Source organism: Lytechinus variegatus, chromosome 8 (assembly GCF_018143015.1).
Source record: "Lytechinus variegatus isolate NC3 chromosome 8, Lvar_3.0, whole genome shotgun sequence".
NCBI lineage: Eukaryota > Metazoa > Echinodermata > Echinoidea > Temnopleuroida > Toxopneustidae > Lytechinus > Lytechinus variegatus.
The window spans coordinates 30,110,071-30,131,710 of NC_054747.1; the positions used below are offsets into that span (position 1 = coordinate 30,110,071).

Sequence of the window (21,640 nt, forward strand, 5' to 3'; positions counted from 1 at the left end):
AATCAATGTGTCCAGAATAATTTCAAACAAGCATAACGCTCGAAATTTCTTTCAAATTTGTTATAAGAAATTGATGATGACATAAAGTTTTCCTCATTTTTCACAAAAGCCGTACATGAGCGAAAAAAACTTTTGTTAATCTTGTCAAGTTTGCCGTACCGTCAATTAATGTCCATCATTCAGAAGAAGACTTAGAAGTTATGGATCCGCCCCTGCATTAGAACAATTCCACCCCACCCCGCCTTCTCTAAAAGTATAATATTATTAATCAGTAGTTCGGAAGTGAAATAAGAACATTAAAGTTATACTTATTGGTCGTACAATGTACATACTGCTCGGTGTGCAAACATGGATTCCAATAACGCCATCCACTCACTATTTCCTTGGTGTATTTGTTTTTTTATAATGTAGGAGATATGAAACTTAAAATTTTCACCATGTGAAAAAATGTTTTGATTCTTCCATGAAAAGTTTCCTTGTTAAAGAATCTGCAAATATCGAAAATTTTTTTGTTAATAGTAAGATACAAGTATTTAGATACGAGGAATATAGTGAGTGGGTGACATCGTAGGCCTATCGTTTGTTTCTCTGGTTTGTGGCCCTCTCGACCTTGCTTGCATGGATTTCCGTGGCATACATGTATATGGAGCCACGGAAATTCCGTGCATGGAGCGCCGCCCCCCCCCCCCCCCCATAATCTATGCACGCGGGAGAGACGCAGAGGGCGCTGTATTCTAGCTGACGATCGAGGAACGCAGACAGAAATTGAGACTCTTCTTGATCTTGTTAGTCTTTGTTGTTGCAGTTGCCAGTTCATTGTGAGTATTTATTTATTGTATATCAAATAAATAACGAAAGATGTTTGATAAGATTTCGGACGATGTTTTTGTTTTAACGTCATCCACAGAATGCGCAGAATTTATACGAGAAACTTTTCTATAAATGTCTTAGTCTATGAACTTAAGGAAATGGATACACGGAACTCAGTAGGTGGGACACATGCAATAAAGCATCGCCATTTGTTAATAAGTAGGGGAGTTCGGTGAAATGCTACTTCAGAATTTGTATCTGTCTGTGCACCCATGTATAAAACAAGTATGAAGCCATTAAAGGAGGAGGAAAAACGGCCAAAATTGTGTTTTTGGGAACCACTCGTAGATTTGTGTACGCGCACTTGTGTACCGGGGGGGGGGGGGGCCACTTACATATTGACGAGTGGATACCATGCGCGACCAAAAAAACACGTAAAAAGGATGTCTTTTTCACGATAGGGCACGTTACGTACGTAACGTGATAAGGCCTTAAGGGTATCAAAAACACCAAAATAATGAAAAAAGGGTATCTATTTCGCTAGGAAAATTACGTGTTTAGGGTCGAATTTGCGGGGATGATAAAACCAAATTAATGTTTTATAAAGGATGTCCTTTTTGCCCCAACACTTTGTGTTTAGAGTCCGATTTGAGCGACGTGTAGGGGTGGGGTCGTACTAAACCAAATAAGGTAAAGCCGACGACCGAAGGACCCGCCATAAAACATTCCTGTACTTGTTTAGGGGTTCATTTCAGGGAATATTTGTCAAGAGTATCGTTTTGTTTCCAATACTTACTAAGGGTAGGGTTTCACACGCCAATACTTGTTAAGGGGTGCTTTTTCAGAACATGGAAATTACGTGTTTAGGGTGCTTTTTGAGACCACATGGTCGCGCATGGTATCCACTCGTGAATGGAAGTGGCCCCCCCGGGACTTGTGTACGAAGTGAATGGAGGTGGAAATGGGGAACCGTGCGTGTGACTGAATAAAGCACTGCTGTGCATGAACGGTGGTTCCCAATATCACGATAATGCCGGAAAAACCTAGTTATAGAAACCTATACCATGAGAAACTTTGAAGTTTTATAGATAAAATGATCTAGGCCTACAATAGACAGCTGGTAGCCGTCTGTTTCGAGGAGTTTTTTAACCCTTTTTTTTAAATTTCTCCTCGTACACAGACGGCTCGCTATCGTGCAGCCACCATTAGGGGACTTGCAATGCAAAATCCCCCCGTCGGGGCTCTTCAATTTTTGTCTTTAATGAATTAAAATTTTGAACATTTATGCAACCGAAATGCAAATTAATCTTCCCTTTTGGCATTAATTGCCAAAAAAACAGAAAAAAATCAAGTTAAAAGAAACGAAAACAGTCACTTACCTCGGCTGTCGTGCAAATTCACTTCCCCCGTTTTATCCGATCTTAACTACATAAACATATGGCCATTGAGTCCCCTGTACAGATCGCGCTAGAACTTTGGTCTCTGTATTTGGTGAGTGAAGCCAACGGAGTTCAGCTGAACAACCAACAAAACAGAGACCGAAGCTTTTGGTCTAGGCCTACAAGGCTACATATTTCAAGGGCCCATGGGTTCAAAGCATCTTGCGTGCGAAGGAATATCAGTCGTATACACGCGGCACACACAACACTTCTTAAAGATTCTGGGCTTTTGCCCACATTAAATATTACCTATAATTTTATATTTCACATTCTGCTATGACACCGATCATTTAGATCCTTCCGTGACTTCTTGAAGTTTCTTTAAAAAAACGTATATATTTTCTTGATCTTTAGTGAAGATTTTATGGAGATGAAAACTGATCAGCGTGGATATCAATTTTCGCCTAAAGAGGGCGCGCGATTTATATTCATATTCAAAGACACAAGGGAAAGACTAGGCACCTACACTATTTTACACGCAAATCGACGCAAGGCATTATGCGAAGTCTGTGAAGTGTCCAATCTTTTCATTGCAGAGACTTTGGGATACCGTATACGTACATGTATTGACGTTTGTTAAAGCTTCTACTGCTGGTTTCTTTCCAGGCACGTAGATTATTTTCATTTTTTTATTAGTCATCTTTTTAAATTAATTGCAAATAAGTGTTATCACCAATAAAAGTCTTTAATTATGTTTTTGAAGGCATTTCATTTATTGGCTGGCACCCATAATTAGTAAATTAATCATAAGGATTGCGCATTCAAAGAATTTAGACACAGTTATAAAATTACCGAGGAGCTGAATCAAGGTTGTGAAATTATTCGCGCCACCAATGGGCTTCCTTGTATTTCCGTAGAAGAGACAAGCGAAGTCACTTTCGAGGCCGAGGTCAGCGAAATTTGCTCTTTTTTAAGATCTATTATTTTAAAATTATTTTCATATTTGTTTAATGTATTGCTACTTATCGGCAAGAGCCCCGGTGCGTAGCGAGAAGGAGTTTCAGCAAATATTACTTCAGCAATGAAGCGATGTTTGCCGACTACTTCGAAATCCAGGGTCAAACACGGTCCATTGTACGAGGTTAGTATATATACTAACCTTGTACTTAGTGTGAGTGGGGCATGCCTTGTCGCGCAGAGCAGCGCATTGCATTAAAAACAAGTATTACACAGACACAGTTCCATTCATTGCATTTTGTGTAAGTTATGAAAATCTACTTTTGCTGTAAAAAAATCTGCACATTCTCCCCTTTAAACAGAAATATCTCTGTCAATATTTGACATGAGTTGATCTATGCACCATTTTTTTTTTCTTATTACACAAGCTTTCCAATGCCAATGGTACTAAATTTGTTGGGATTCCTTCAAGATTTCAAAAAGCCACTGTCTCCCCACTCAAACAGGCCTTTAATTTTTTTTGACAGAACAAATTCTTCATATTTTCCCCTGTAAAATTGAATATCTCTGTCAATATATCATACAATGAGTTGATTGAATCACCATTTTTTTTCTTATTTCACAAGATTTCCAATGATATCAAATTTGTTGGGATTCCTTCAAGATTTCCAAAGGTCACCAAACTTATATTATAACCTTGTTCATAGGATGAGTCCCAAACTCCTTAAGTTTAGTAAGCAAGGCCAAGTTTAAAAACTTTTCCCTTTTTTTGAGGGTCCAGTTGTGCCTTAATGTCAGGAGCTCCCTGTGTTAGTAGGCCTGTATAATTAGATTGTATTTTTTTAGATTTATTTATTTCCACAATCTGATAAAATATACAGGTACAAATCATAGGGACTTTTTTTCGGGGCTCCATTTTCATTTTTTTGTAAATACGTTGTATGTACCTGTACTATTGTGCGACCCAGGACACTTCGCCCATCCTGCTTATTTACAAATTAATTTTAAAATATAAGTGCTATTTATTTTTTTCTTTGTTAAATGATATTATTCATTGTTGTTCATTTAGATCTATAACTGTGTGTAAGTGTCCTCTACTCATTTATATACATTAAAATAGAGGACATAAAACAGTTCCCAGAGGAACAGTAATATTAATGTTTTGTATAGGAGATGAATAACCATTACATGTAGGGGAGACCAGGGTTAGTTGGAACAAGTACAACGTACATGCACGATTTAATGCTACTTATTTGGAATAATTTCAAGGTCAAATGATATGGTTTTGAGTTCAAATATTTTATGTTGCTCAAAGTAGAACAAAAGTTGAACATGTCTTTCAAGTTTTGGCTTAAGCTCACCCTTTGTATTGAAATGACACCCATTTGAAAGTCAATGTAAACATCATTTGAATGCCATATGATTCTGGAAAATTAGCCAATTTACGGTTTTTATTGAATTTTAGGTGTGTTTTCGAGGTCATTACCAACAAAGCATGATCGGTTAAGGGTTCGCATTGAGGTGAAAAATTTTTTTTAAGGTACTTTTATCAAATTTGCTTTTAAAATGATCTTTGATATCTCAGGTTTCAAAAAACTAAGTTTCATGAAGATTGATGATTCCGAAAGTACCGGAATAGTCCATTTTATTCATGGGGGTGCTGCTACCTCTCATCACGGACGGACATTTCTACTCAAATTAAATTCACTCTAGTTTTACTGTTTTTAAAGTTACTCTAATTTGGTTTGGATGTTCTTGCACTCTGAACATTTCTCTATTATCAGACATAATATAGTAGAACAAAAATATTGGGAACTAATTTTTTTTGGTAGGTGTTAACATTTCCATTTTGAAATTTCTGTCCGTGATGGAAAAAAAGATGAAAAGTTTTTTTATTCTTTATCAGAGTAGAAATAAAAAATAAAAAGGTTTAGAGGTATCTCTCTAAACACTGTACATTATTTTATTTGAACATGGCTAAAATCCATACATTTTATCCATATCATAAACTCAGTCAAAAATGATCACGGACGGACATTAATTTGATCACGGACGGACAAAGTTAATTCACTCAAATTCATTTCACTCTAGTTTTATTGTTTTCAAAGTTACTCCAATTTTTTTTAATGGTCTTGCACTCTGAACATTAATCTATCATCAAACATAAATTAGTAGGAAAAAAATATGGAAGTAAACTTTCCTTGTAGATGTTAACATTTCCGTCCGTCCGTGATGAAATTAATGTCCGTCCGTGATCATTTTTATTAGGATAATGTCTATGGATTCAGCTTTTTATTCTTTATCAGAATAGAAACAGAAATAAAAGTGTGTAGAAGTATTTCACTGGACACTGTTCATCATTTTATTTGAACATAGCTAAAATCCATACATTTTATGCATTTGATAAATCAATGAAAAATGATCACGGACGGACATTAATTTCATCACGGACGGACGAGTGAAATACTTGTGGAAAGATTCATATATGCAAATGAGAAACTTTGCTGAGCAGATTATGAGTTTAATTTTAGCTTCTAATTGCAGTGAAAAATGGCTCTGAGAATTATTCGGAACTCAAATGGAATAAGCCTACAACTCTTCACAATTTTTTGTGATATCTTTGTTTGGCCGTTATTGGGGCTATATTGTTGTCAGGAAAATTGTTAAGCATTATTGGAATGCAGATAGAGTTGAAAAGCTACATGTACATGTATATGCCAAAAAAGCGGGAAACAAAGTATGGCAAGAACACATCCAAAGCTGTAGATTTCATCAATTCAAGCTTGCAGAAAGTTATGGAGAAGAAGTAGAATGCAATGCATAATCTGATAAGCAGAAAAATCAATTTTTCCATGTACAAACTTATGGATTCACAATGCTTCTAACAGAACATAGGTTTGTGAAAATTACATGAATACCTTTTTTCGAAGTCCATTTTGGAGCTAATTTTAAGCAAATCGCTTATCTGGTAAACTGTGAAAATGCATAAAGCTTGCACTGCAGTGTTTAGAAGTTAAGCTTTGGATTGGAATATCAATTTCAATTTTGGATTCAGTCAGGGCCTAAATACATGAGGGCTGTTGATGTTATGGGGTGTCTCCGCTTTAATGCAAAAGATGGATTTAAAGAGAGCCCATGACAAGTGTTGATCTAACAAACAAGTATAAGGATCAGTGACCTGTTAATCTTTTAGATTTAGTTTTTGGACCTTAAAAAACATCTTTGCTCTTGGAAAATTAATGCCTAAAATCATCATGATCATAAAAATACTTGTATCAACATGATCAATAATCAACTAGCTGTTGATTTTGAACCTACTTGTATTCTACACTTTAAAAAGACAATAGGGGAAGGCGGGGTAAGTTGTGACACTTTTTGCATTTTGCACGTTAGAATTGATATGACTAGTAATATTGTAGAAATAAGTACCTTACCTTTAAATTTGATTCTTGGGAAATATTTTTCACCTATATATAACTTTCTACCCCCACGCTGAATGTCATTGTGACCTTTGAAAAAAAGGATGTCAAATTGCTCAACTTGCCCCATCTGTGGGGTAAGTTGTGCCATCGTCTGGGGTAAGTTGAGCCACAAAAACTATGTAAAAAATGTATGCGGGAAGAACCAGGATGTCAATTTTTCATTTAAAGTCTTTTCACTTGCTAATGCTCTATGAATACTAACATCTTCTAAAAGTAAAAGGACTGTCATGTGAATTTGCTCCTTTCTGCCTGCATATCAATGGCTTTTTATGTTTTTATTTTTTTTGTTATACATCACTTACTCTTTACGTTCGATTTTGACAAGAAATATGTTAAGAGCAATCGTATGTCTAGATTATACTGTGCGTCTAGCATAGAAATCAAGTTGCTACATCTTAAATCAAGTTGCAGCAACTTGATTGTGCAACTAATACTGTTTAATATTATTAAAATATGTACAAATCATCAAAACAATTGCATTTGTTTACCAAAAAAGTACTAAGAACTTTTTACAGAGTACTTCCATTGTATTTTAATTGTGTCCGTCCGTGATGTCCGTCCATGATGTCCGTCCGTGATGGAAAATATTTGCAATTCTCTCGGAAGTTTGATATTGGTTAAGAATTCAATATGCTGAACATAGAAGCTAACATACCCGAGTGTTAGGTGCATTAACAATAATTGGTCCATGTAAAGCTGTTTAGATAGAAACAATAAAAATGTACAAAAATTCTAAAAACCACATTTCTATCTTGTCCGTCCGTGATATGGCACATTTAGTAGATACCTGTGTTTGTAGGTAACCATGGCAACAAACTTTTTTAACCATTCAGCATACTATGTCCTACCCTTCACTATAAAACACAAAGGAACCTTGTTCATCTTATTCCTAATTTGTTACAAGCCTACAAAACTTTCAAAATCTATCAAATGTCCGTCCGTGATGAACCGATCATGCTCAACAATAAAAACAATTTCTGAAGATATATCCTTTTAATACTAATTACAGACTATCATCACAGAAGATATCAATGTCTTTTGGCTCTTCATCTTTTGAGTTATCACTATTTGAAAAGTGTTGAAAAGCATGTCATTGTCACTAACATCAATTTTAGGGTGTTTACGACCATTTCGGAATGCGCAAATCAGTCCCTAAACATTCCGGTCGCAAAATTTCTCAAGTAACACTTGAAAATAAGGGTAAATGTCTATCTATTTTTTTTGGGACAGGAGGTGATCCGTGACGTTGAACTTGGCATCTTTTGAAAAAAATCCAACTTTGAGGGCGCCCTACATGAAAACGACACATACTCTTGGGTCAATTTTTTGTCATTCTGTTGAGTATATGAAAGACCATGAATGTGCATAATATTTAGTTCTAAGCTAATTTACTTTTGGATTTATGAGCCTTCAAACATATGCTTCTGAAATCATCGACACAGATGCTTAACGCCATTTTCGGTGACCTCGTGTGCGAAATCTGGTTGACAGGTCCGAGCTACAGTATACTCTGCATGTTAAGACCAAAAAGTTCTTCCAATTTACTTAACATGAAGACTGTAATCAATCAAACTTTGCTGCAGTAGTCAATCAAAAATAGGCAATTTTTGTCTCGCCCACCAGAGGTGAAGGCGAGACTTAGGGATCTAAATGTCGTTCGTCGTCCATCCGTCACAAAGGTGTAATGACACATAACTCCACAACCATAAGTCGATTTTCAACCAAACATTATGCTGCAGTCTGAGGTCACATGGTTAAAGGTCAAAGGTCATTTTCAGGTTAACATTAAAGTTTACATGTATGCAAGACTCTCTTATGACACCTAACTCCACAACTGTGCGAAGTCGCTTTTCAACCAAACTTGGATGGTAGATAGACTTGGGGGACCTGCATGTTATGCTGCAGTCTGAGGTCATATGGTAAGGTCAAAGGTCATTTTCAGGTCAACGTTAAAGTTTACATGCAAGACTCTCTTATGACACCTAACTCCGCAACCGTATGTCGCTTTTCAACCAAACTTGGATGGTTGATGGACTTGGGGGACGTGCGTGTTATGCTGCAGTCGGAGGTCACATGGTAAGGTCAAAGGTCATTTTCAGGTCAATGTTAAAGTTTACATGCAAGACTCGTACATGTAACTCCGCATCCGTAAGTCGCTGTTCAACCAAACATGAATGGTAGATGTACTTAGGCGACCTGCATGTTATGTCGGAGGTCACATGGTACGGTCAAAGGTCATTTTCAGGTCAACATTAAAGTTTACATACAAGGCTGTTATGAAAAGTGTTATTTCATCCCAGTCATTTCACAATGAAGTTTCGATAAAATCCTCTTGCGTGCCCTCACAAATCATGATATTTCTGGTTATTTTCATAAGTGGGCGAGACACAAAATTTCTTTTGCTTTGTATTTGAAATAATTTCTTTGCGTGCGCATTGGTTGCTATGGGAGGCCGTATCTTAGCAACCATTTGACCTTGGGGCAAAATATTTCAGATTTTTCCGTCAGACACTTGGGGCAACATTTGGTGAGAGTTTAAAGAAAATCGAAGAGGGTCGGGTGACAAATTGTCTGAAAATTGGTTGATTTGACGTGGATTGACCGTTTGATTCTTTATGTATTTTTGATGCAAGATATTTTCTTCCCTGCACATTTTTTAAAAACCATTATTAAACCAGGTTTTTTTTCTTAAATTGTGGGTCTGACTTCTCTTTGAAAGGAAAACACTGATCATATAGACTAGTTGATTTATTCATGAAAATGTAAAATCAACATCTATGATATATCATTAGGAGTGGGCTATACATGTACATGGGTCAAAAATACTTTTTTTGTAATTTCAATATGACAACAGTTCTTTTTTATTCCTTGTAATGTATCTCAACATGAAATGACAATATTTTTTGTCTCGGGTCCGAGAAAAAAAGTGTGCCGGGCCAAAATCCAAAATGGCCGCCAAAACCCCCCAAAATCACAGTTTTGGCCACAACCTTTTTATTTGGTGGTCAATTTCTCTGGTTTTGGTGTCTATTCATATGTTTTAGGGGGCAGGCAATTTGTTTTTCCTATTATTAGTACTTTTAAACCATTATTTGTATAGAGATGAAAAGGTAATTATATACCTAAATTTTCCCATTTTTGTAGCCTTTTTTCAGCCAAAAAGTAGGTTTTATAATCCTGGGGTTCTGGGATATTAGATGGTACGAGGTCAACATTAGCAAGCAGCTTCATATAGCTATATTGCTTTTATTCCTCCACTTTGGGTTTTACGATGTTTGTGAAATATATCTTATTAAATTAAAGGAGAATGAAACCATTGGAACAAGATATCTTGTGTGAAAACAGAAAAATCAAAGAAAGAGATCAACAAAAGTTTGAGAAAAATCTGGCAAATAATGAGAAAGTTATGAGCATTTGAATATTGCGATCACTATTGCTATGGAGATAGAAAGTTGGCAATGCGACAAAGATGTGTGATGTCACTTGTGAACAACTCTCCCCATTATTTTAGTATATATTTCACTTGAATTGCCTCTTAATTCACATCTATCCATAGATCATGTGTTCTTTCTACATGAGGGCATGTAATACATATTTTATAAGAAAACATCATGGATAAAGAGTTTGTATCATCATAAGAAAAAGCAAAAAGAGACATTTTGAGGGTATTTTATAGTCCACCAAAGGGAAAGTTGTTCATCAGTGACATCACAAAACCTTGTCGCATTGCCAATGGGAGGATCTCCATAGCATTAGTGATTGCAATTTTCAAATGCTCATAACTTTCTCATTATTTGTCCGATTTTTCTCAAACTTTCTTTATTCTTATTCTTTGATTTTTCTGTTTCTACACAAGCCTATTTGTTCCAAAGGTTTCATTCCCCTTTAAAAAATGTATATTGTCCATTGGGGCTATACAGTATACAATGTATTGTACTACATACTGCACTGTATAAATGCATTCGCCACCATGACAGATAACAAGGCTTATATAAACTGTAATTTGGGGGGGCTTTGGCGGCCATTTTGGATTTTTGCCCAGCACACTTTTTTCTCGGACCCGAGACAAAAAATATTGTCATTTCATGTTGAGATAAGGTAAAAGGAACACAAAAAAACTGTTCCCACAGTAAAACCAAAAATCACCCATTTATAGCCCACTCCTAATATCATATTCGTCAAGTACGCTGAAACTTTCAAAAGTCAGTACCATTTTCATTATTCATCACACATTTGTATCACTTAGGATTATGGGTAGAGTCTCAAACATTCAAATAATTAATCATTGTGAAAACACTTTATTTTGAAATGATCACTGACATTAACAAGTAATCATTTTTTATGACACTATCAAAGTTGTTTGTGAATAAGTTATCGAGAAGAGTCGCTGAAGTTTGTATTGTTCTCCTTGGGTTTAAAATCAAAGGTATACAATGATAATGTTGTACATGTAATTGATGGGAATTAGTCATAATAAAAGATCAACGTTAAAATCACCAATGAAAAAACATTACTTGTTTTTCTAGATATTTCACAAAACAGATCCTCTAAGTATAAAAAAATCAGAAATCAGATTAGTTGTATTAATAAAGTTCTTCACTTCAAGATCAGATAAATTAATAAATGGTCAATTCCATTGTGACTTATGGGACATTTGATACTTTTTTCCACATAACTGAGGTGCATATCTGAAATAGTAGCTGCACAAACATGGATTAACTTTATTAAACTGAAAGAAGAATACTTAAACTTACTATATACAAAAATGTATGCTTTCAGCTTGGTTGCATAGGGTGCTAGATATTCAGAAATGTCATTGTGACTTATGGGACATTGATGGACCACACAAATTGGGCTCTTTTGTTCAAAGTGCCATATCTATCTCAGTTTTATGACAATGTTTTTAGATTTGGGCTTGGAGATTAACTAGTGATAGGGCTCACTAACAGTACTTGAATTGGACTTGATTCATTTCATTTGTTTCAGTAGTTGTGTGCAATCGTGTGTGACTTATGGGACAAGTGAATGTGACTGATGGGACCCTATCTCATTTCATGGAATTAACATTTCCTCGCGATGACTTTTTAAGTCAAACTTAATTTCAGCATGAATAAATATTTCCTAATAAGATGACACCCTTAATAATTCATGCCATTGTGTCAGAAATAAATTCAACAAAGGGCAGAAACATCTTTTCACGCAGTTCATTTATATAAAGGGAACATTAACCAAAAAAAAGCTTCCTAACTTGTCATCAAGTTTTAAGAACTGTAATCAAATAAGTAGAAAATAATCAATAAACAATTACAATCATAAAAATTTATAAACAGATGAAAAATGAACAATTAGAAAGAATGTACACACTTTCAATTGTGACTGATGGGACATAATGATATGACATATTTGTTACAGATAGGACAAATAAATGTTGCTTTTCTCTATCTGTCTCATACAGTATGGTAAGAAAATGACCTTTACACAACAGTGTATTACATGTGAGAAATTAAGACATTAATGCTGCCATGAAGTAAATCAATATTCTTGTTAATATACTCTCTTTTGTGTCAAATGCTCATATTTTTCATTAGCTGTTGATGTTTATGATAAAACAGATGGATATCAGTGCACAGGCAAATTTTTGACAAAAAATATTAAAATTTTGGCATAAATTCTTTTTAAAAAATTCATTAACTGGACTGTCTAGAAAACAGTTGCAATCGCTTTCTACTATCTAAACTGCATGTACATGTATACTTGTATAGTAAAAAGTGTATTCATTTACATGGAAGATTTACCATTGTCTGTGCAAAAAATATGAAAATAATTGATTTTCATGAAAAATCCAAGATGGCTGCCAAAATTGCCAATTTGGAACCCCATGGGACACGATTTGACAAAGGGAACATCAAGATTCATTAACTATACACTTCAGGCAATACAAAAAATGTTGGTTAAAAAATATACCATGGGGATGCACCCTATCACAACTTCTTTTTTTGCCAGCTGCTTGGGTTGATATGTCATCTCTTTCATAGAAATTCTGAATGCCTGTAAGGACATCATCATTTGTAGAGTACCAAAGTGATGTTAGTTGTCATGGTGTAATGGCGGCCTGGTTCTAAACAAAATAACCTGGGGCCATTTCATAAAGCTGTTGTAAGTTAGGAGCAACTTTTCAGAATGACTAGTGATCCTTTCTTATATGCTAAAACATTGCCAATTTATGATGACATTTACCACAAGGACCATCGGTCGTTCTTAAAGTCGCTCTTAAGTTACGAAAAGCTTTATGAACCAGTGCCCTTTTACGACTATCAGAATGATGGTAACAACCAAGGACAACACAAATCATTATTTTTGCAAATACAAATGTGTAAGACGATCATGCAGCTGCGACTAGGTTTAGAACCGGCGATTCGATGTTCATGACATTATGACACCACCCTTTGGTCCTCTTTAAATGCGCATGTTCCTTTCTATTGGCAGGCGGCAGGAATGATTCTGAGAAAACTTGATTGCAAGCTTCTGAACAATTTTTTGGCATTTACAGGGGCTTTAATAGCTCTGCTCATGGTAGCCTTAAATGCATCTGAGGACTGGTGCTCTTATTTTGACAGGATCCAGAGGGTCGCTCAACTACTAAATTCGTGACTGATGGGACATTGACATAGGTTTTAATAGTTTCCATGGAACTACGTGTATATACCAAGTTCACATCATATGTAAAACAGTTGATGCACACTCTAAGGGGACAAGAAAACCAAGAGAATGATCTGGACCTAAAAAATGACTAAAAGCTAGGGTGAAACAAACCCAATTCACCTGCACTCAGCTTTGCATTTTAGCGATCATATTCAGTTTTCTCCTTCTTTCTGGACTGGGCACACAATGCAAACTTATTTTTTGTTGTTCAATGCACTGCCTTTGATATTCAGACTGTTTTTTCTGACAGTCAGCATACTGTTCTCCAGCTTTTAAGCATTCTTGTCTCTCTCTTTGCTGTCATGGACAGCTTTAAGGTGGCATGGTTTACGAACTGTATATGTGACTTATGGGACATGTGACTTATGGGACTGAAATGTATGTCCCCCCAGTATAGCTATTTCAAGTCCAATACAGATGCAGCTTAATTTGTTGAAGCAAGCATGTACTATGGTAGATAAAAAAGTCCAATACTTGTCTCCAGGAGTCTATGGCAGCATATGAGGGAAACTTAATGCTCAAAACTGTGACTTATGGGACATCAAACATACACACCTTGATATGTATTTTGTGCCTCATAGTTTCACTGCAGCGTGTAAAACAATACAGCTAATGGTAAATTATTGCTTGGAGGTCACATGGACAGTGGGATTTTTCATCAGCACCCTTTGCTTGCCAGGAGCCAAGGATGGGTGAAAGTTGTACATTTTCTATGAAATCTTAGTACCACAATGCAACAGAGTGTACATTGCATATTTTATGAATGAATGAGGGTATAGTAAATATAAGTGTGTTTTTGTAAACCTTAAACTGTATACTTATAAACAGTATAAACAAAATTGCTCCGAAAAGAAATTTTTGAAAATGGAAAAATGCAACATTTGGCTGGAATTGACCAATTGCTATTTGGACCTAGATTTTAGACTTAGATAGATCTACGTACAATCACAGTGAAACTTGGCTTCTATAAATGCTAAATTTAATAGGATAATGTAATAATCCTAAAACTCTATGCTGATAGTTGATTACAAATTTGTTTGAATTCAAAGAGTAGGCTTTGAACACATTTTTTTATAATGGGTAGCATAAGACCATGCTTTTTCATAATTCACCAGTTGATATGATAGGTGATCCAGAGCATTATTTATATTTTTGAAATACTTTTTTGGGGGGGGGAGTGATACTGTATGCAGAGCTGACATTTGTTATTTAGTGGGATTTGAAGGATTAAGTAACACTTAATAGTATTTTCCCTCATAAATTTATATTTTTTTTTCAAAATGTTGGAGAAAAATTTGATTTAAGGTTGGAAAATACATGTACATGTAGGTTAAAAGAAATAATGAATTTGATATAAAGTGAGCTTGGCAGCTCTGCATATATTTCTTCACCTACATGTAGTTGAAATCGAGGTCAGAAATGCTGTGAACTGCAAGTCATAAGGTGTATTTACCATGATTGATTGAGACATCTTCTATTTCTTTATTTTTTTAATCTTAATCTAGGTTGATCAATGACCTGGAGAGAGCATGAAAGCAAATGACATCCTGGACTGCTTCCACCTTGTTCTATTTTGGCCACCATCCTATCTCCCGCAATGATCCCAGACGGAGCCATTTGGAAATGAATAACTTTTGTGATGAAGAATACTTTAATACAAGAATGTGTGAATAGCCATCATGAACTCTGCTCCCACTGCCTTGGATCATCAAACAACCATTAACTGTAACTCTGACATGATGGACACCTATAAAGATCTCTCAGGACATGGTTTTTTCTATTTTTTTATTTTGATTGACTTCTGCTATAATCTCTAGGGTAGTTAAGGCCTATTATTACCAGTCAATTTGATTTTATTCTGGGCATTGCTTTGATCAAAATTTGAGTTTCTTGGGGATTTCTCTTCACTGGCAAGGTGCAGTAATGTGGCCTGAATATACATGTACTGCGAAAAGACAAGACAGAACCTAACAGTGAAAAACATGGCAGTAGCAACCTAATCCCAGGTCTGAAATGAGATCATTGCAATAATGGAGGAGTCTACAGAAGACCCAGGAAACACTCAATCTTTAATTACTTTACCCCATCACCCCCTATCTCTCAATAGCCATGGGATTCCTTCATCAAGGGATGACCATGGTCATGACCAAACCAGACCAAACTCGCACCATCATAAACGGCTTGGGAAAATGGGCATTCTTGATCAGATTGTCCTGAGGAAGTTGACCCAGAAACATGACGGTGGAGTAAGAGCAGAAAATGTACAGGAGGAGGACCATGGTGGGAATGACAAGGTGAAGGATTGTCATGAATACCTTGTTACAAAAGCTCAGTCTGGAGACACAAAATATGAAGGTGATAATGTGGGAAAGAGATTGAATAAGAGGAAAAGAGGTAGGAATAGTCAGATTTCACTGTGGAAAGGTAGCCATCTAGAGGATGAAGAGACTCAAAGAATGACTGAAGATAAACAAGGAGGGGGGAAACCTGTTTTAGGTACAGTGACAGAGACTAGTTTTAATGGTAGTGTTGGTGAGGAATTTGTGACCCAAGATGAAGAGACATTGGATGCGGAGGTTGATAAAGATGTCAGCGTTGATTGTTCAGAGACATCTCCTGGGGTACCTTCAGTTGGTGGAAGGTTCCAAGCTCTCAATGCCAAATCGAATGTCTTCAAGACGAAGGGCAAACTTTTTTGGGATGATGAGTAAGATGGGAGACCGCAAGAAGCACACCTGCGGAGAATGTGGGCGTAGCTTCAACCAGCGAAGAGTGCTAACTATCCATCAACAGATGCACTTGGTCCAGAGGATGCCAGAACTCGTGCGTGATGGGCAGGGGCCCAGGGAAAAGACTTGCAATGTTCTTCAACACAAAAAAGCTAGTTTGCCTATGGAAACTCACTGTGAGAGCATTGAGGTACATGTTCCTGAAGAAGAAAAGGTAGTGACTCAATCAAGGATCTTAATGCAGGATGATAAAGCAGGAAGATCTCATGTGGAAAAGTTGGGCATAGAAAAGGGGGAAGAAGTGATCCAGTCTAGGAATTATTTACAAGAAGTTTCTGAGCAGCATGTTAAAGGTGCGAACCATGTTCAAACAGCAAGTACCACCAAGAAACGGAGAAAAGTCAATCCTGAAACGAGAAAAGTTGATCTGGAAACATCTTGTTTAGATAAAAAGGGTTATGCATGTGATATCTGTAAGAAGATCTTTAGCTTGCCATCTTTCCTGCGTAGACATCAAATAGTTCATACGGGTGAGAAGGCCTTTTCTTGCCAGCATTGTGGGAAGCGATTTGGACAGAAAGCCTCTCTGCAACGACATGAACAGACGCATGGCAGAAATCAGCCGTACATGTGCAATGAGTGTGGTGATGGCTTCTCTTCTTCTAAGAGGCTCGAAAGGCACGCCAAAGAAAAGCATAGGGTATCGAGCGAGAAGTCGGATCCGTCCCTTATCAAAATCCCTGCAGAATCACCAAAAGCTCAGAATACAACTTCACAAGATATGAAAATTCCCTTAGATTCGTCACCAGCTGAAAATACAACTTCACAAGATATCATAATCTCATTAAATTCACCAATAACTCAGAATACCACCTCAGAAGATAAATTACTGGAATCTGCTACGACCAATGGTGCTAGTCAGAAGGAAACGCTAGGAAACAAGAATGAAGGTTTAGAAACCAGTACAGCACCATGCATTGATCCTCCGGCCTTGCTGCGGTCAAGAGAACCAAAGGTGTTCACATGCCTCGTCTGCGAGAAGACGTTTATCCAACGTAGTCACCTCCTGCGGCACAGCCTTTGCCACACTGGTGAAAAACCATTCAAATGTAAGGAATGCGGCAAAGGTTTCACGCAAAAATCCACATGCCTGCGCCACGAGAGGACCCATTCCGGCGAGCTTCCATTCATATGTACGGAATGCGGGAATGGGTTCGCCCAGAAGAGTGGCCTTCAAAAGCATCGGCTCATTCACACTGGTGAGAAGCCGTACAGATGCAGCTTCTGTGAATGCCGGTTCACCCAAAAGACTACCTGTCAACGCCATGAGCGCATTCACACTGGGGAAAAACCTTACGTTTGCCAGGAGTGTGGGAAAGCTTTTGGACAGAGCACATCCCTAGAGAGGCATGTCAAGACACATTCTAAGGTGAAAAAACCTGAAAGAAGCAGCGATCCAAGCTGAAGTAAATTCAGGAACAGCTGCTTTGCCTGTAATATAAAGTGTTAATGATTTATTTATTTCATTTGCTTACACATGAAGATACATTCAATTGTTATGGCAACAAAAATAACAGAATATTAATTATTTTATAGCTCAAATTCTAGCAAATTTTGTCATTTTGGAAAGGATTCCAATGTTACAATATATCACTATACTTAGATGAAGAATTCTGCTAAAAATCACAAATGACAATTTTATTTATAGAGAAATTGCATGTACATGTACAGTAGCAAATTGTGGTAGGAATTTCTTTCCTTGATAACAACACAGTCACATACAATAAATTGATTTGGTTAGGGAAGAAGAATGTGACCTTACAGAAGTGTCACATTTTGTCACATTGCAACTTTGTTTATTTGCAGTTTATCTATAAATTTCAAGCCAATATTAGATGTATATGTACATGTGTACAAAACATCTCAGCAGTGTTCTACATGAAGGTATACCTACATGTATATTAGTGGTGGTCACTATTCACGACATTACAAAGTTTCTTTAAGGCCAAGTTAGTGGTCTTAAGGCGAAAGGTGAACCGTCAATGTAATGACAATCCGACATACATGTAAGCAAATCTTTGAAAATAAAATTATATTTATCAATTATGAGAATGTGTAATGTTAATTATGCAAATGAAACAAACAAGATTAACCCTAAAATGGCTGGGGGGGGGGGGTGAATCAACTCAGCAATACAGTACATCTCATTTCTAAATTCATGTTTATTTTTCAAGGCATGTATTAGATAATAGTCCTTTGATAGAATCTAAAAGCTTTATTCTCAACTCAAACTACAATATTTTGATGACTTCATTGGTACAGCTACATGTACATGTAAGCAATTTAAAATAGAACTTAAACTTTTTCAGCCAATTTTGATAGTCATGATGCACAGTATAAAAGCTATGAAAATGCAATATATTTATTGATTTTGTATTATATATAAAGGCATTGTATATTAGGCGAGTGTAAATTATTTTTGGAAATCAAACTTACAATCGTGTTCAAGTAGATTGGATGAATCTGTGTACAAAATGCATGTGTACTTTTCTTGCCAAATTATTCTAGATATTTATTGCATACATGTAGCACCTGGGCCATACTGCTGTGATAATTCAAATGCAGGTGAGCATATAATGCAATGTCGACAACTCAAACTTCAAATGACATACATACATGTATTATGTCAACTTTCCATCTGTATGTTTACATGTGTTCACGTTTATGGAATTTTCGCATAATATATTCTCTTGGATTACAGGGCTCTGCTTAAATACTTTTTGAAAAGGGCTCTATTGAAACACAAAACAGCATAGAATTAAACAGGCCAGTGATTGATCTGTTTATTTTCAATTGGTGTAATGCCAATTTGTCCAATTGCCAACGTGTCTGCATGTACTATCATTTGTTCTGCCATCAGTTCACATCGTCTAATTAGTTTGTCCACTCTGCCTCACCATTTTGTCTAAAATTACCAGTTGTTCCAATAGCCATTTGGTCCATATACCATTTAGTCTAATAGGACTAAGTGTTGGATGAAATGAATGAAAATAAAAAGGATATTAGACCAAATGGTTTTATATGAGACGACGTAGACTAACTGGTGATTAGACAAAGTGATGTTGGACCAAATGGTTGTTAGACAAAATGTTGATGGATGGAATGGCATTAGACTAAATGAAGGTATAGTCCATGAGGTGAATGGACGAGTTGGCAGTAGACGATTTGGCAATTTTTTTTTTTTTTGGGGGGTCCTTGAACTCATGATGCGTTGACACACAAGCGCCTGTGTGTTATTTACATGTAAGCAGCTAGCAGTGAACCCTTGTACGTCATATAATACTTTGTTATTTAGAGGGCTATAACTTTTGTCTGAACATTTTGAAAGTAAATGTTTAGCAAAATTGTATAGTGCTTTATGGGCTTTCTTGTGTATTAAATGTATAGAATTACTATAAAGCATAATTAGATTTTTTTTCTAAAATCTTTCAACACTTCCAGTGAAACTAATGCGCTTTTAATTTTGCTTCTTGTTCTCTATGGTTTTATATTAAATTCTTGATAGTCTGACATAAATTACTCCTTCAGTATTTAAAAAAGGGGTAAATACATGTGATACATGCTCATATTTCTCATACATGTTGAAATATCACTTAAGAGCAGACTTAGTTATATGCCCATGTAATTGAAAATGTACTAAAAGGGCTAAATCTATTTGCTCTGACAGCTTTCAATGAAGCTGACCATGGTATTGATTGTGAGAAGGGTTGTATTGATTTTCTCTTTATTGCTGGAGGATGATTTCATTTTCCTTTTTTTTGTAGTGGATTTGAAGTGAATGTATCCAAAACAAAACGGTAATTCAAAACTATGGGTATATTTAAAGGATTACATGTATGCAAGTGGTTGTACAAAAATGAAATGCTTGAACGTTAATAACAGAGCTATTATGTTCTGAATTCTCAAGAGGTGACATATAACGGCTCAATTACTTGAATAGATTTGCATTTATTTCTTTTTATTGTTTAGACCTACATGGAAGACAGACTTATCGAATGGACAATGAATATTAAATTAGTCATGCACTTAATGCTGCTATTGCACAATTTCAGGTTCCCGCATTGGCATTATCGTACCAGTTCGCAACAATGCGGTTTGTTTGTGACATATAGTCCCGACTAGTTCACAAGTTTATGCATTGACAATGTTCACGCAGTATTTACGTGTAGTTTGTGTGCTGTTTATACCAGGAGTGTATCCAGTATCAGATCCTACAAAGCATTTCATGGGCCCAATTATCTGGGGACAAAAGTGACTATTATGCTTGTGCATGACCAATACATTTGTTTTTCACAGTTGATGCTGGATATGCTATTGGTCATGTCATTCAATACATCATCATTCATGGGAGCATAAAATTGAGCTTCATGAATTGCTGTTTGATACATGTACAGTCAAACTGCGCATGCGTATGCCTTTGAGGCGAGTAATTCTTATGCGAGCGTGAATTATGCGCAAACTATTGTTAACTTGTCACAAACTACACATAATCTTGGCATGAACAAGTCGTGAAATACGTGCTGCTCGTGCCATGGCACGACTTAGCCTTACGAATTAGCGCACAGTTTACGAATAGTTCATGCCAATAATCCCTGAAAGTTGTTGTGCCAAGCTTTTGGAAATTTTGGCACGACACTTCAAGCATTAATTGTTCTGCACTGCCCCCCCCCCCACTTCACAACATGGAACGACGTGGCACAACTCGATGCGTAAACTGTTTGGGCCCCAAAATTGTGCAATTGTAATAGTAACATTAGAATACTGATGAGTTTGCCAAAGTCTCTTTGACTACAGAAGTATGTTGTAATTACATGTAGGTGATATTTTGAGAAAAGTCCTGTTTTTATGAAAAAGGGTGTTTTATAAAATCAGTTTTGATTCCAATAGGGCTCATATTGAAGGAGAGGGTTGACTTTACATGTATAACTGTATATGATGGCACAATGTTTTTGATGGCTGTCATGTAAATTATGTACATGTAATTCTATACTTGGAGACTTTAAAGGGTTGTAACATGCAGCTATCAGGATAGCTCCATGGTTATAATATTCTTGAGATATGTATTGTTCGACCGGTTGATTTTCTGAATTGCATATGGATGGATATACATGAACATTAATTCAAAAACCAAAATAATCCCCAAATAAACCCTGTGTTTTCACTTAACAGCGCAATGTGAAGGTTGCACTTTTTCATGCCCAAATATTAAAAATATAGCCCTTTTAGTGTTGTATAAGTATGCTCTCCTCTATACCTCAGTCATGCCTACCAATTATTTTGTGTAATTATATTCTAGATTCTCCACGCTTATCGCTTGAATAGAACAAGATTATGAACACACTTTCTTCATCATTGTTGTTTGTTTGATATATGGTGATGATGATGGTGATGATTATGATGATTATGATGATGGTGATCATGTAGGTGGTGATGATGGTTATGATGGTGCTTGTCATAATGTTGGTGACGAGGATGATCATTGTATTGGCGATGATGGTGGTGGTAATGATGATGATCATGA

The 21,640-nt window shown here is 36.2% G+C and overlaps 1 pseudogene; it reads left to right on the plus strand.

The window, feature by feature from the left end:
- Positions 1-723: 723 nt before the first annotated feature.
- LOC121420314 lies at positions 724-19,235 on the plus strand (annotated as a pseudogene).
- The last annotated feature ends 2,405 nt before the right edge of the window (positions 19,236-21,640 follow it).